The sequence below is a fragment of the Myotis davidii genome, unplaced genomic scaffold (assembly GCF_000327345.1).
Source record: "Myotis davidii unplaced genomic scaffold, ASM32734v1 scaffold1633, whole genome shotgun sequence".
Classification (NCBI taxonomy): Eukaryota; Metazoa; Chordata; class Mammalia; order Chiroptera; family Vespertilionidae; genus Myotis; species Myotis davidii.
This window is the reverse complement of record NW_006284096.1, coordinates 13,090-28,227: the sequence shown is the minus strand read 5'-3', so window position 1 is coordinate 28,227 and position 15,138 is coordinate 13,090. Positions and strand designations below refer to the sequence as shown.

General features: G+C 42.1%; 1 pseudogene; it reads left to right on the top strand.

Annotated features, from left to right (window-relative positions):
• Positions 1-15,138, top strand: part of LOC102754379 — a 35,210-nt pseudogene that overhangs the window by 11,126 nt on the left and 8,946 nt on the right.

Genomic DNA, 15,138 nt, shown 5'->3' with positions numbered 1-15,138 from the left:
GTCCTTTAGACTCTTTGTTTCTTGGTGAGCCTGGCAAGAGGTTCATCAAATCTTGTTTACCTTTCAAAGAACCAGCTCTTGGTTCTATTGATCTTTTTGGGGTTTTTTTGGTCTCTATGTCATTTATTTTCCTTTATTCTTTATTCTTTCCCTCCTTCTCCTTACTCTGGGCTTTTCTTGTTGATCTTTTTCTAGTTCTTTAAGTTGTAGGATTAGATAAGTTGTTACAAATTTTTCTTGTGTTTTGAGATAGTCCTGTAGTGCTATGAACTTCCCTCTCAGGACTGCTTTCACTCTGTCCTATAGATTTTGGGTTGTGTTTATATTGTCATTTGTTTCCAGTATTTTTTTATTTCTTCTTTGGTAACCCATTCATTGTTTAAAGCATGCTATTTAGCCACCATGTCTTTGATTGTTTTTATTGTAGTTGATTTCTAATTTTATGCCATTGTGATCTGAGAAAATGCTTGATATAATTTTGATATTCATGAATTTGTAGAGACTTAGCCTGTGTGCTAGCATGTGGTCTATCTTTGAAAATGTCCCATGTACACTTGAGAAGAATGTATATTCAGTAGCTTTCAGGTGCAATGTTCTGAAGATATCAATTAGTTCCATCTGATCTAGTGAGTTGTGTAGAATTGTTGTTTCCTTGTTTATTTTTTTCTAGAAGATTTATCCAGTGATGTCAGTGGGGTATTAAAGTCCCTTACTATGATTGTATTGCTGTCACTTTCTCCCTTGATATCTTCCAGAAAGTTTTTTAAAATGTATTTGGATGCTCCTATATTGGATGCATATATGTTTACCAGAGTTATATCCTCTTGTTGTATCGGTCCCTTTAGTATTATGAAGTGGCCTTTATTATCTCTTGTTATGGCCTTCACTTTGAGGTCTGTTTTTCAGATATAGGTATTGCTACCCAAGCGTTTTTGTTTTTTGTTTTTCATTTTCATTTACCTGAAGAATTTTTTCCATTCCTTCACTGTCAGTCTGTGTGAGTCCTTTGTTCTGAGGTGGGTCTCTTGTCGACAGCATATATATGGGTCATGTTTTCTTACCCATTTGGCTAATCTATGTCTTTTGATTGGAGCATTTAATCAATTTGTGTTTAAAGTTATTATTGATAGGTACTTGTTTGTTGCCATTTTTTTTCTTTATGTCTGTGCTGCTCCCTCTCTTTCTTTTTCTTCTCCTAACAGTCCCTTTAAGATTTCTTGCACTGCTGGTTTGGTGGTAATAAACTCCTTTAGCCTTTTTTATTGTCTGTGAAATTCCTGATTTCACCTTCAATTTTGAATGATAGCCTTGCTGAATAGAGTATTCTTGGATTCAATCACTTGCTTTTCATCTCTTTGTATACTCCATGCCACTCCCTTCTGGCCTGATGTGTTTCTGTTGAGAAATCAGCTGATAGTCTAATGGAGATCCCTTGTAGGTAAATTTCTGTCCTTCTCTTACAGCTCTTGAAATTCCTTCTTTGTCTTTTACATTTGTCATTTTAATTATGATGTGTCTGGTGTGGGTCTTCTGAGTTTGTCTTGTTTGGGACTCCGTGCTGCCATCTCTCAGCTTCCTCCTAAGGGTCTTTGCTGAAGAGAGTTGGGGATTGACTCAAAAATAAAACTGTTTATCCCAGCCCTGCATAAATAAATGTTACTTTACTATTCCCTGCATCTGAATCACTAATATCATATATTTCACTGATGCTTGTTTATCTTTGAAGGTGTATGCAAACATTTCCCTGTCTCCTGAATTGCATACAAATGAATGAACATTTGAAAAAAATGTTAAAAAAAAACACACCAAAGGACATTTGTGTGAGAAATTATGCCATCAGCTGGATGTTTATGATTTAATATTACATTGTAGCAGGAAATAATTTGCAAATACCATATGGGACTTGCAAGAAATATCACATTACTTAATTTACTTTAAATCAAATGCTATCTGACTTTTAGGCCTTATTTGCGAAATTTGTGGAAAATTCAATCCCAATTCATTATAGGTTCCTCACCCTTAGATGACTGAAAAATATGCAGGAGTACCGGAGGCACAAGAAAAACCCATTTATTTTCAGGTGTTTCTCATGTACTAGTACAGGACTCAGGGGAGGCTGTTTCTCTCCAAATCCTGAGCCAGTCAATATGGAGGAAGCTTTCCCTTTATACTCTTTGGTGTCTTTGTCCCCCAAATATGGGATGGGACTTCCAGACCTTTCGCGGGCTTTGGGGTGGGGGCCGTGAGACCACATCTAAAGGCCTGGCCTGGCGCCAGTGCTGATAACTCCGTCTGGGGGTTGTATATTGTTCATGGTTTATGGCCTCTCTAAAATGGGAGTAGTACTTAGGTAAACATGTCTTGCAGGACCAGATAATTAAAGAAGGAGCAGTGACTACTAGACTATAAACTAACAAAAATGTGCATTAGGCTACTGGCACAGATTCAGATTGCTAGTCCCCCCGAATCAAGAACATGGTTTTTGCCCTAACCAGTTTGGTTCAGTGGATAGAGCTTCAGCCTACAGACTGAAGGGTCCCAGGTTCGATTCCGGTCAAGGGCATGAACCTTGGTTGCGGGATCATCCCCAGTAGAGGGTGTGCAGCAGGCAGCTGATCAATGTTTCTGACTCTCTATCCCTCTCCTTTCCTCCCTTCCTCTCTGAAATGAATAAAATATATATTTTTTAAAAACAAACAAGGCCCTGCCCCCAGGGGTGAAAGGCCAATGGGTTGTGTAGGACTTGCTTCGTGTCCCCTTGGCCTGCCCTGGGCCGGTGACACCGGCGCAGCGCTGCACTCTGTGCCACCAGACCTTCTTCGTCCGGGACATGTCTACAGCCGCAAGCAGCGGGGCAGCTGCAGGTGGCTGTGGCCACACCAGGTGGAGGCCGCCCAAAAGGCTGTTCAGTGTAGGTGGAGCGGTAAGTGCCCGAGCACCAGCAGCACTGCTGGTGCCTGTGCTGCAGCCAGGTGCGTGCACTTTAGCCTGCAGAACCTGACTGTGCCCCGGAGCTGCTGGAGCACCTGGCCAGCCCCGAGTATAAGAAAGCAACAAACTGATTTTGGTGGGAGGTTCAGATGAAAGAGAAATTTCTCATCTCCCCTTAAGTGAAATGTTAAGTTAAAAGCTGACCTTGTCAGTGAAGATACTGGCCTAGGATGTAACTACCCACCATAACTGCTTTTAAAGTTTAATTATGACCATCCTTTGTGGTGACTTTAGGTCTCTGAGCTGCAAAACTGCCATGCAGGCCTCCCCTGAGCTCGTCAAGTCAGCATGTGGCCCCTTTCGTCCACACCCCCAAATGTCTCATTTTCCCCATCATATGTAGCCCCCCCTTTTTTTGCAAGAAAATTGGATCATTAATAGCTTGAACTGGTTTTGTTTTTGTGTTACTGGATAGGGATTTGCCCAGAGTGGGTCTGCTCAGGTCAGCCTGTAGTTTTTAGGTTATTGACTTTACGCATGAAAGATTTTTTAAAAATATATTTTTATTGATCTCAGAGAGGAAGAGAGAGGGAGAGAGAGATAGAAACATCAATGATGAGAGAGAATCATTGATCGGCTACCTCCCGCATGCCCCCCACTGGGGATCAAGCCCAAAACCTGGGCATGTGCGCTCAACCGGAACCTAACCCAGAACCCCTCAGTCCGCAGGCCAACACTCTATCCACTGAGCCAAACCAGTCAGGGCACCGCAGGAAAGATTTTTAAGCTGGGGGCAGAAGAAACAACAGGGAGAGACTAAGAGAGGCTGCTTTGGCTCTCTAGAAATGTTATGGGAAAGAAGTGAGTCACCAGAGTCAGAGAAAGGGGGCCTTGGGGCCAGGTTCAGGAGTTTACCGAGAATGAGCTGCTGTTATCCATTGCTCCCCTGGTTGCAAGTCTTGTGGGGGGTTCCTTAGAGTTTAGGAGATGCATGCCTGTGGGGGAAGGAAAAGAAGAAGAGAGTGTGCATGCTGGGACCTTCATTATGAGGGTTTTTAAAGGCTGGGAGTTTAGGGGAGGTCTTAAGGAAGGATGCCAGGGTTCTTGTCCCAGCATCAAGAAGGGTTCAGGAATCTGGAAAAGGCTGTGCGTAGATGACATAGAAATCCAGAGACTAATAAAGAATCCGGAGACAAAATATAATTTTGAAAGGCATTGGGGGTCAGAGGAGCTTAGCTAAAGGAGCTAAGTTCTAAGGTCTTAAAGTTTAAGGTCTTAGGTTCTCTCCGTCCCCAGGACCCCATGCTTTTTATGAACACAACTTGTCCTGAGGCGAGGCAGAGATATACACTTCAAAGGGTCAGGGTTTGGTAGAGTCCATTGTCAGAATGGGAGAATTAGCCTACGGCTGTTCAGGTGTTTGGCCAGTAGGAGGCAATAACATGTAGATTAAGATGCTTTTTAGCTCTCTGGCAGCCACAGTCAACGTAATGTATTCTATTCAGGTTTGGGGAAATGCCTTTAGCCATTCCCAACAGGTGACTACATGTGTGACTCAACAGGGTTGAGTCACAACCCCCAAGTCTCATCAACATTTTGATGAAACTCATGAAATTATGACATGCTGGAATTGGTCTATGGCAGAAGGATATCAATAGAATATTCATCACCTCTTCCAGGTTTGCCCTTTCAGGGTTGTGGTCTCCACGAACCTTGTGACAGAGCATCGGGGTCATTAATCATTGCAGCTGGTTCTGGCCTCGCCTGCCTAGCTTTGCTGCTTTTCTGGGCCTGGAGCTGAAATGCAACTGAGGCCTAGACGTTATCTCTAGGAAGGAAAGGTCAGGGGCTCTAAACTGCAGGCCCAGGCATATGCTAGGGAAGGAAAGGCCACCTTGGGGGTGAGGTCTGGTGCCAGTTTTGCCTGTTGCTGGGCACCCAAGGCTTTCCACCTTGGTGACCTTCTGCATCTGGCTGTAAATTGCTCGGCCATTTAACTATTTGTCTCAATTTCTCCATTACACTTGCTAAGGAATTGTCCTATCTTCTTACTATCCTGCCTCTTTTGGAATAATGAGGCAATCATGCTAGAACACAGACTAAATTATATACACACCTGGCCATGTAGCTCAGTTGGTTAGAGCATTGTCCCAATACACCAAGGGTGTGGGTTTGATCCTGGTCAGGGCACATAAAAGAATTAACCAATGATTGCATAAATAAGTGGAACAATAAATTGATGTTTCTCTCTTTCTCTCTAATTCTCCCTTCATTTCTCTCTAAATATCCATGAAGATATATATATTTTTTCCAAGTACCAGAAGTCTTAAAGTTAATTACTTCTGTATATCCTTTAGCCCCCTTTAGGCCTAGTTTCCAGTTGTGATATTTTTATATTTTTTTTACTCCCTAGGGTACTTCTCCTGTTAGTAACCTTTACTTTTCTAAATATTATGCTTTATTTTTGCACCTTATTTTTTATCCGGTCAAGGGCATGTACCTGGGTTGCGGGCACATCCCCAGTAGGAGATGTGCAGGAGGCAGCTGATCGATGTTCTTCTCTCATCAATGTTTCTAACTCTCTATCTCTCTCCCTTCCTCTCTGTAAAAAATCAATAAAATATATTAAAAAAATAAATAAAATAAATCAATAAAATTGGGATGATATTGATACTGTTGGAATAACCAGGTTATTATTTAACATGAAAGGAGGAAAGGGAAGGCCAAATAATATAGGTATGTAATTTATAAAGCTTTGCCAAAAAGCTGCATTTAACATTCTCCAACACTGTTCCTTATGATTGATGGGGGAAGGGACTAGACTCAGTTTACATGCATTCCCATTAATGTCTGAGTGACATGGAAAGGTGATTGCTTGTTAATCACACCCAAAAGGGAGTCAGTGGTCAAGATGGGTATGGTCACTGCAATGCAAAATCTAAATATATAAACTTGCAAAAAAAAGGAAATTCCTTCTCCCACTTGGGACTCCTGTGGCAGGGAAATGCTTCCCCTGTGCCCACATAACCCACGGCCATAAGGGACTTCACACATGGACTAATGAACTTTAATTAACTTGGGTGCTGAACCAACACGCCCGCTACAACATGGAACGGAAGCTCTGGACATTGACCTTATTTCTGGCTCTGCTTAACTCCCAGCTGCACCTTTTCCAGGAATGGCTTAAGGTGCAGGGGACTTTGGAACCTGAAAAATGTAACTCCACACCAATAAAATCTTCCACATCCCATCCTCCTATGATGGCTTCTGAAAATGCTTATTTCAACAGCACCCCAAGAAACTCCACCTCATTCCCACTCGTGTCTGGGAAATCTGGTCCATTAATTCCAATTCAACAATATCATTAAAAATTTATATACACATATTCTAGAAAACCAGATCAACAGCAGTGCTCATCTGTGCACTCAGGACCAGCTACATAAATTGCCAGTGTAAAATGAAAATGTAGCCCTAACCGGTTTGGCTCAGTGGATAGAGCAGCGGCCTGAGGACTGAAGGGTCCCAGGTTTGATTCCGGTCAAGGGCATGTACCTGGGTTTGCAGGCACATCCCCAGTAGGGGGTGTGCAAGAGGCAGCTGATCGATGTTTCTCTCTCATGGATACTTTTAACTCTATCCCCTCTCCCTTCCTCTCTATAAAAAAAAAAATCAATAAAATGTATTAAAAAACAAAAAAGAAAATGCAGAGCCACTTGTCCAAAAAGTACTCATAATTTCAAGATAGAGATGGCAGAGCATTAAACCAACCATAGGGCCCCGCTGGCATGGCTCAGTGGTTGACCAACTACCTATGAACCAGGAGGTTGCCTTTCCGACTCCCATCTAGGGTGGGGCATGCAGGAGGCAGCCAATCAATGATTCTCTCTCGTTATTGATGTTTCTATTTCTCTCTCCCTCTCTCTTCCTCTCTGAAATCAATACAAATATATTAAAAGCCCCTGGCCAGCCCCGAGTATAAGAAAGCAACAAACTGATTTTGGTGGGAGGTTCAGATGAAAGAGAAATTTCTCATCTCCCCTTAAGTGAAATACCAATCGGGAGCCGAAAACCAGGATTACAGGCTTTATTAGGAGAATGACCTGCCGGGCTGTCTCGCAAGGGGAGGGCAGCAACCCATGCAGAGGTGAGCACACCTTCTGAGGGTAGGAACGGGAAGGAATGGGGGCTTAGGGTACTCGGCACACACTGATTGGTGGCTTAATGTATGGTCCATATAAGGTATGTAGTTAGGCACTCAGGTAGTTAGGGGCAAGGGCTTAGTGTATTTGGCAGGTGCTGATTGGTGGTTCAATGTATAGTCCATATAAGGTACATGGTTAGGCACTCACGTATTTCCAGGCTGCAGGCTACTTCATACTCTGCCCACCAGTTGGGGGAAGGGAGGATCTATCACCAAGATTATGCACAATTCAAGAAATCCATGGTGAAATGTTTGGATTCCTGTGAGGAAAAAGAGGATGAGGTGGTCAAAGAGATGGCAGCTCATATCTGAGAGATGGAGCACAGCTGGCAGGAGATGGTTCAGGCCATCTGAGAGGTCGGTTTCCCTCTGAGAAGCCAGAGCGTCCGAAGCAGTGCCAGGCCCAGAAGAGGGTTCTTTGGCACCTGGAAGCTGGAAAGGGACAACCAGTCAGGTACCCTCCACCTCACAGTGTCCCTCATGCTTGGACCTGCCACCTTCCCCAGAGCTTGACTGGATGGAGACAGGACAACGTCTAACATTCATTGGTCATCAGGTGCCACACCACCCTGGATGGTCCAAGATGAGGAACACAGCTCTGGGAACCAACAAATAGGACTCTCCAATGAAGAATTTCTTAAAGAAAAGCAAAAACAGAAATTAAAGAAACTCCCAGAGTTGGGGCCAACTTTGACTACAACTCCAGCACCAGTGCAGGCTGGCTGCCCTCTGTTGGCCGGGTCTGGAACAACGGACACCGCTTGCAATCCAGGCATCAATTCAAAACTGAAGCTGCAGCAAGGAACAAACAGCAAAGAAAATGGTTTCGTAAGGCTCAAAGCCAAGTCAGCAAACCCACACCCGCTACTATCCTTTGTGACTGCCTCACTTTGGAAAAAGACATACCCACTTATTGATTTAATAAAGTTTTATTTTTCAAAATGTAAAAAACAAACAAGCACAGGGACCTTCTCAGTATGGGGCCACATACCTATGAAGCCAGTCCTGCTTGTGACTCTCAGCCAGGTGATGAGGCTTTGCATCTCACAAGTTAAATCTCCAAACAGGAAAATAATAAGGTATTTCCCACAGAATGCAGCAGCATCCCACGTAGCAACCACAAGGGAGCTCACAGGGGTTGTACAAAGTGGAAGATTTTTATAGGAAAAAGTGTGGGGCAAAGGAGCTATTAGCAAAAGAAAAGAAAGGATTATTTTTAGGCCAGGGAATTTTCCTGGGGGAAGGGAGGTGAAAGCAAGGGTTTTATTATGCAGATGACTCTTCTTCCTTTGGTGGTGGTGGTGGGGCAATGGAGAGGGGCCCTATGATAGATTACTTTACTGGTGCTTGACCAGAAAATTCCAGACTGGTTAATTAAGATTATATTTCTGGAGAAGGTTGAAACTGCAATTAAGTCAGGTATTTAGTCTAGGTTTGATATCATAGGCTTTAGCACAAGTGATGCCATTTGGGGCCTATGGTTTTACCTTGTTAATGTAAGAAACGTTTAAACTTGTGAAGAATTTTTGTGAGTTTATTTGAGCCAAACATTGACAATTGTGGGAAGCAGAATCTCAATGGATTGAGATAATTCTCTGAAGAATGGCAGGTTTTTTCACTTTGTTTTATACATTCCAATCAAAAGAGGAGAAATAAGTGGGTTACAGGAAATCCATTGGTGATAGATTAGGAAGGGGGGGGAGCGGGGGAAGCAAAACGTGGGGTGGGGAACATCTGGGATTGGATAAAAAGTAAAATGGTAGACATGCTTCTTTTTCTTAGGTGAGTGCAGGATAGTTAACAGTCAACAATGAACTCAGTAAATTGTGGTCTTTGCAGAGTGGTGCCTGGGCTTTGGAGGGGTCTGGAAAAAGGAAAATTACTTTGACATTTCAACAACATGTTATCGTAGATGCAAAAAGACAACAGGCTCAGTTAAAGTAAACACTGACCTTTGTCAGGGAAGACACCAGCCTAGGCCATGACTACCCACTATAAACTGCTTTTGTAATGAAAAGTTTTAATTTCAGACCATCCTTTTATGTCTCTGAGTTTGAAAGACCACCACACAGGCCTTCCCTGAGCTAGTCAGGTTAGCATATGACCCCTTTTTGTCCACAACCTTTAATACATATTTCAAATATTTACTTAGCCAGGACACAGTTTTTCACCTTGCTTTATACATTACAATCAAAAGAGGAGATGTAATGGGTTACATGATTGCAGGGCCTGGGGCACAAAGGGTGTCTGCATTCGGGTTTACTGAAAAGATGCAGCTAGAAATACAGAGGCCACCAGCTTTGTCTACTTCACCATTTCCTAAAGGCCATCCATAAAGGGAATCCTGGGTTGTTTTCCCCAAAAGTACAGCTTTGACAGTGCTTGGAGCTTTGTAGAGTACTAAAAGACAGATTCTTCCATTCATTGCTTACCAACCCCTGACATACTTAACCTAATATCTATCATCTAAACTACCTATGGATGTCTGGGGCCCAAGTGTGAAGCTTTTTGGGGCCAGAAAGAAGTTTCTGGGTCAGTGGGCTGGATTGATGAAAGTAGATATCCAAGAGGAGAGAGAGGAAGTGAAGAGACAGAACAGTTTTTTATGTGATCCCCTGTACAGCACTGTCACCTGGTGGTTATTTAATAAATCTCAATATCTCTGCTCCGCCCCTGCCTCCCCACACCCCTACCTGCCCACTCCTGTCCTAAAGTGTTAACTGAGAGAATAGGATGATGCATTGCATTCCTTTCCTCTGGCTGCAATAACAAATTACTACAAAGATGGTGGCTAAAATCAACAGAAATGTATTATCTCACAGTTCTGGAGGCCAGAAGCCCAAAGTCAAAGTTGGGCAGTGCCATGATCCCTGAAGAAGCTCTAGAGAAAAATTAGTTCCCTGCTTTTTCTAGCTTCTGGTGGCTGCTAGCTGCACTCCTGAGCTCATTCCTGCATCACTCCAATCTCTGCCTCTATTTTCACATGGCCTTCTCTTCTTTGTGTCTGATCTTCCTCTGCTTCTCTCTTATAGGGACACTTGTAATGGCATTTAGGGCCCACTTGGAAAATCCACGATTTTCTCCTCATCTTATGCTTAATTTAATCGATGTGTTACCTGGTAGACGATGAGAACTCGGTTCCTGGCTTCTTGAGGGAAAGATTTCAATCAAGAGAAAAAGTGTTCAAAAGCAAGCAAGAATTTATTTACTGCAGCAAAAATATACTTAGGGGAGTGGAACAAGGAAAGACATAGAAGAAGCAACAGGAGAGCCTTAGCTCACTGGGAAGTCAGAGAAAAGGGGCCTTGGAGACAGATTCAGGGGGTTAGCCTGGGAATGAGCCGCTTCTGCCTATTGCTCCCTTGGTTGCAAGTCTCATGGGGTCCCTTAGAGGTTAGGGGATAAGTGCTGGGGAAAGGGGAGAGCAGGGAATGACATAGGAGTGCTCCCTGGAGGGAGAGCACACTGGGACCTTCATTTTCAGGGGTTTTATAAAGTCTGGGCGTTTAGGGGAGGTCTTAGGGGTGGATCAATAGACTATTCATCAGCTTTATAATGATACACCAAAATGAAATTTATTCTCTTAATTTGTCCTTGGGAGTGGTTGGCAAATGGCACTTAATTGAATTTGTTATCTGCCTCCCTAAGTAGGGTGGTTTAAGCTATTTACCCTCTGGTTGGAGAGGTGAAGAGCAAACTAATTGCTCTTAATTGTCTTTGGTTTATGGAAGATAGGATTCACTAGGTGGCTGCAAACTGCTGTTTAATTATCTGTCTTGGTTTCACTATTCCACTTGTCCTAGAATTTTCCTAGTTTCTTACTATTCTATAACATAACTTTTGCTTGTTTTTAATAAACTGAATGTGAGTGGCCCTTTACCCTCCAAACCTATTATGAAAATGGGCACTCTCAAACATTGCTGGTGAAACCGGTAGAGTTGGTAAAATCTTTTTTTTTATAGTGTTGGTGTGAATGTGAATGACAGTTTCAGGAGGAGAATGAAAGAGCTGGTACTAAGAAGACTAGTTTTTAAAATATTTATATTTTCATTGATTTCAGAAAGGAAGGGAGAGGGAGATGTAGAAACATCAATGATGAGAGAGAAACATTGTTTGGCTGCCTCCTGCACGCCCCCTACTGGGGATGAAGCCACAAATCAGGTATGTGCCCTGACTGGGAATTGAACCCTGACCTCCTGGTTCATAGATCAATGCTCAACCACTGAGCCACACCAGCTGGGCAGAAAAATCTTTTTGGAGAACTATTCTCCATATGTATCATACACTTCTTTCCAGTAATTCTACCCCTAACAGTGTATTATAATAAAATAATCAGAAGTTTTATGAACAAAGACATTCTTTACATCCTTTTTTTAAAGGTACTCTTGAGTGTTGGAAACAACTTTAGAAACTAATACTTGAGTGAATTATGGCTCATCTATATGATGGAATCCTTTATAGTCATAAAAAAAGTACATTTACAGAGTGTACCATAGCATAAAACATTTTTTATGTGAGATAAGTGAAATACATAGGAATTATAAATATATATTTACTAGTGGCCCCATGCATGAAATTCATGCATGGCAGGGGAGGGGGGTCCCTCAGCCCAGCCTGCACCCTTTCCAATTGGGCCTAAACCAGCAGTCGGACATCCCTCTTGCAATCTGGGACTGCTGGCTCCTAACCGCTCACCTGCCTGCTGGCCTGATCTCGCCCCCCAACTGCCCTCCCCTGCTGGCCTGATCACCCCTGGTGTTTGAGCAGGAGGGGATGCTCTTGGCAGACAAAAATATATAATCTGTATATCTGGACTGATAGCCAGCCATATGCACTATACTGCCAAACTCAATTAAAAAATTGAACCGCTTTCTTACACCTTATACCAAATAGCTGTTGCCCTTAAAACCCCTCCTCAGTCCCCACCTTAGGTTCTGCCACGGAGGCTGCGAATCAGACCCTGTTTCTGTCTCTGGGCCTCTCTCTGGGCCAGATCCACAGCCCCATCTGCAGTCAGTGCTGGGTTGCGGCACCTGAAGCAGCAGCAGTCAGTGCTGGGTCACAGTGACTGCAGGACTGACTTCCAGTGTTCAGATGTCTGTTTGGTAGTTTTGGATGTTACGGACCCTGGCTCTTTATATATATATATAGATACAAATACTAATTACAAATTGATGTCAAAAGTATATGTGTCTTCTTGGTATTGAGTGGTATAAGTTCTTTATATATTTTGGAAATTCACCCCTTATCTGATGTATCTTGGACACATATGTCCTCCCATTCAGTGGGCTCTGTTTTCATTTTGTTGATGGATTATTTTCCTGTGTAAAAGCTTTTGTTTGGTGTATTGCCATTTGTCTATTTTTTCTTTTGTTTTCCCTGACCAATTAAAAAATGGGCAAAGAACCTGAATAGACACTTCTTGAAAGAGGACATACAGATGGCCAAGAGACATATGAAAAAAATGCTCAAGGTCACTAATCATCAGGGAGATGCAAATTACAACCACAATGAGATATCACACCTCATCTGTCAAAATGTCTATCATCAATAAATCAACAAACAACAAGTGCTGGTGAGGGTGTGGAGAAAAAGGAACCCCATCTAGTACACTACTGGTGGGAATGTAGACTGGTGCAGCCACTGTGGAAAACAGTATGGACTTTCCTGAAAAAATTCACAGCAACCAAAAGCCAACAAATAGCATGTGTTGGTGAGGATGTGAAGAAAAGGGGGCTCTTGTGCACTGTTGGTGAGAATGCAAATTGGTTCAGTCTCTATGGAAAACACTATGGAGCTTCCTTAAAAAAACTAAAAATAGATCTACCACAGAACCCAGCAATTCCATTTCTAGGTAGTTATCCAAAGAAAACAAAAACACTAATTTGAAAGATATATGCACCCCTATGTTGATTATGATGTTATTTACAATAGCCAAGATCTGGAAACAGCCCAAGTGCCCATCAGTAGATGAGTGGATAAAAAGCGTTGGTACATTTACACAATAGAATGCTACTCAGCCATGTAAAAAAAGAAAAAAGGATCTCTTACCCTTTGTGACAGCATGGATGGACCTGGAGATTATTATGCTAAATGAAATAAGCCAGTCAGAGAAAGACAAATACCATATGACCTCACTTATATGTGGAATCTAATGAACAAAATAAACCGAAGAACAAAATAAAAACAGAGGCATGAATACATGCAACAGACTGACAGCTGTCAGAAGGGAGTGAGTAGGGAGACTGGATGAAAGAAAGTGAAGTGATTAGCCAAAAAACATATATACATAACATATAAACACATACAGCAGTGTGGCATTAGCCAGAGGGAAAGTAGGGTCGGGGGGAGGTGGAGGTGGGAAAAGGGGGGAAAATGGGGATGGAAATAAACTTCGCTTGGGACAATGGGCACACAATGCATTGTGCAGATGATGCTTTGTTGAGTTGTACACTTGAAACCTGTATGGCTTTGTGAACCAGTGTCACTCCAATAAATTCAATAAAAAATTTAAGGAAGAGAAAAAAGTATATATGACCTCTTCATACCCATAAACATATATTTAACTCTCAGAAATTATTTGTGCATAAATATTTAGAGGTCATAACAACTTCTTAAAAAGTATAAACATCATATCATTTCTTTTATCTTTGTATTCACTTAGCTCAGTAAAACCTTGCCTCTGGAAGCTAAAAATTTTCCCTTTATATTTAGTTCAACTTTTGTTTCCAAGCAGTTCTGCTTAAAGATTTGTGATCACATCATAAGACCTATAAATAAATTATGTTGTAGTTCTGGCCAGTGTTGCTAAGTGGTTACAGCATTGGCCCATGCACCAAACGGTTGTGGATTGAATTTCTGGTCAAGGGCATGTACCTGGGTTGCAGGTTTATTCTAGGCCCTGGTTGGGATGCATGCAGGAGGCAACCAATTGCTGTCTCTCTCTCACACATTAATGTTCTCTCTCTCTCTCTCTCTCTCTCTCTCTCTTTTCCCCTCCTTCCCTCCATTCCACTCTTTCTAAAAATCAATGGAAAAAAATATCCTGGGGTGAGGATTAACAAAAAAAATTACTTGTATACCTGAAACTAATAGAATATTGTTATATTATACTTAATAATATACCTAACTATACTTAAAATTTAAAATTAATAAATTAATAAAATACTATTCATCCTAAAAAAGATTTGTAGATATACAAAGAGTCTGTGATATGTGCTAAATTATTATAAGAACTGCAGCTGTAAATTGAGCAAATGTGGGTGAATAGCCTTGGTCCTGAAGGCTATAAGAGATTTGTACAGAACACAATAAAGTAGCAGCACTGCTATTGGTCTTGGAGCTCATGGTACTTGGATTTTAGTCCTAACACAAATGAGACTTCTTAACAGAACATTTTGTTTATTAATTTAAAGTGCTTAAAGTTATTTCATGGTGAAAACCTCATTAAAGGTCAATATAGAAAGATGTTCTTATATTGATACTAGTGGCCTGGTGCATGAAATTCGTGCATGTGTGTGTGGGGGTGTCTCTCAGCCCGGCCTACACACTCTCCAATCTGGGACCCCTCAGGGGATGTCCAACTGCCAATTTAGGCCCAATCCCGCAGGCAGTTGGACATCCCTCTCACAATCCGGGACCACTGGCTCCTAACTTGGAGTGCCAGCGAGTCTTTATTTTTATTTATTTATTTATTTTAGGCAAAAGTCTATGATTTTTAATTAAAACTGAAAAACTGTCGGGGACAAGAATGACAAAGGACCCATCTTAGGTGGATGGGATCCTGGGGGTGGGGAGTGGGGAACATTGTTGACACAGTTGTCAGAATTCAAATGGGGTCTGTGGAGTGAACCTTAATGCTATTTGAATGGAGATTTCCTCACATGGTTGGTGGAGAATTGTTATGTAGGAGTGTCTGCTTTTGGGAAATACAAAGGGGAGTATCCGGGCATCCTGTCATGTGTAGCGCATGCTCTCAAACAGCTCAGAAAAAGACCAGGTGAAAT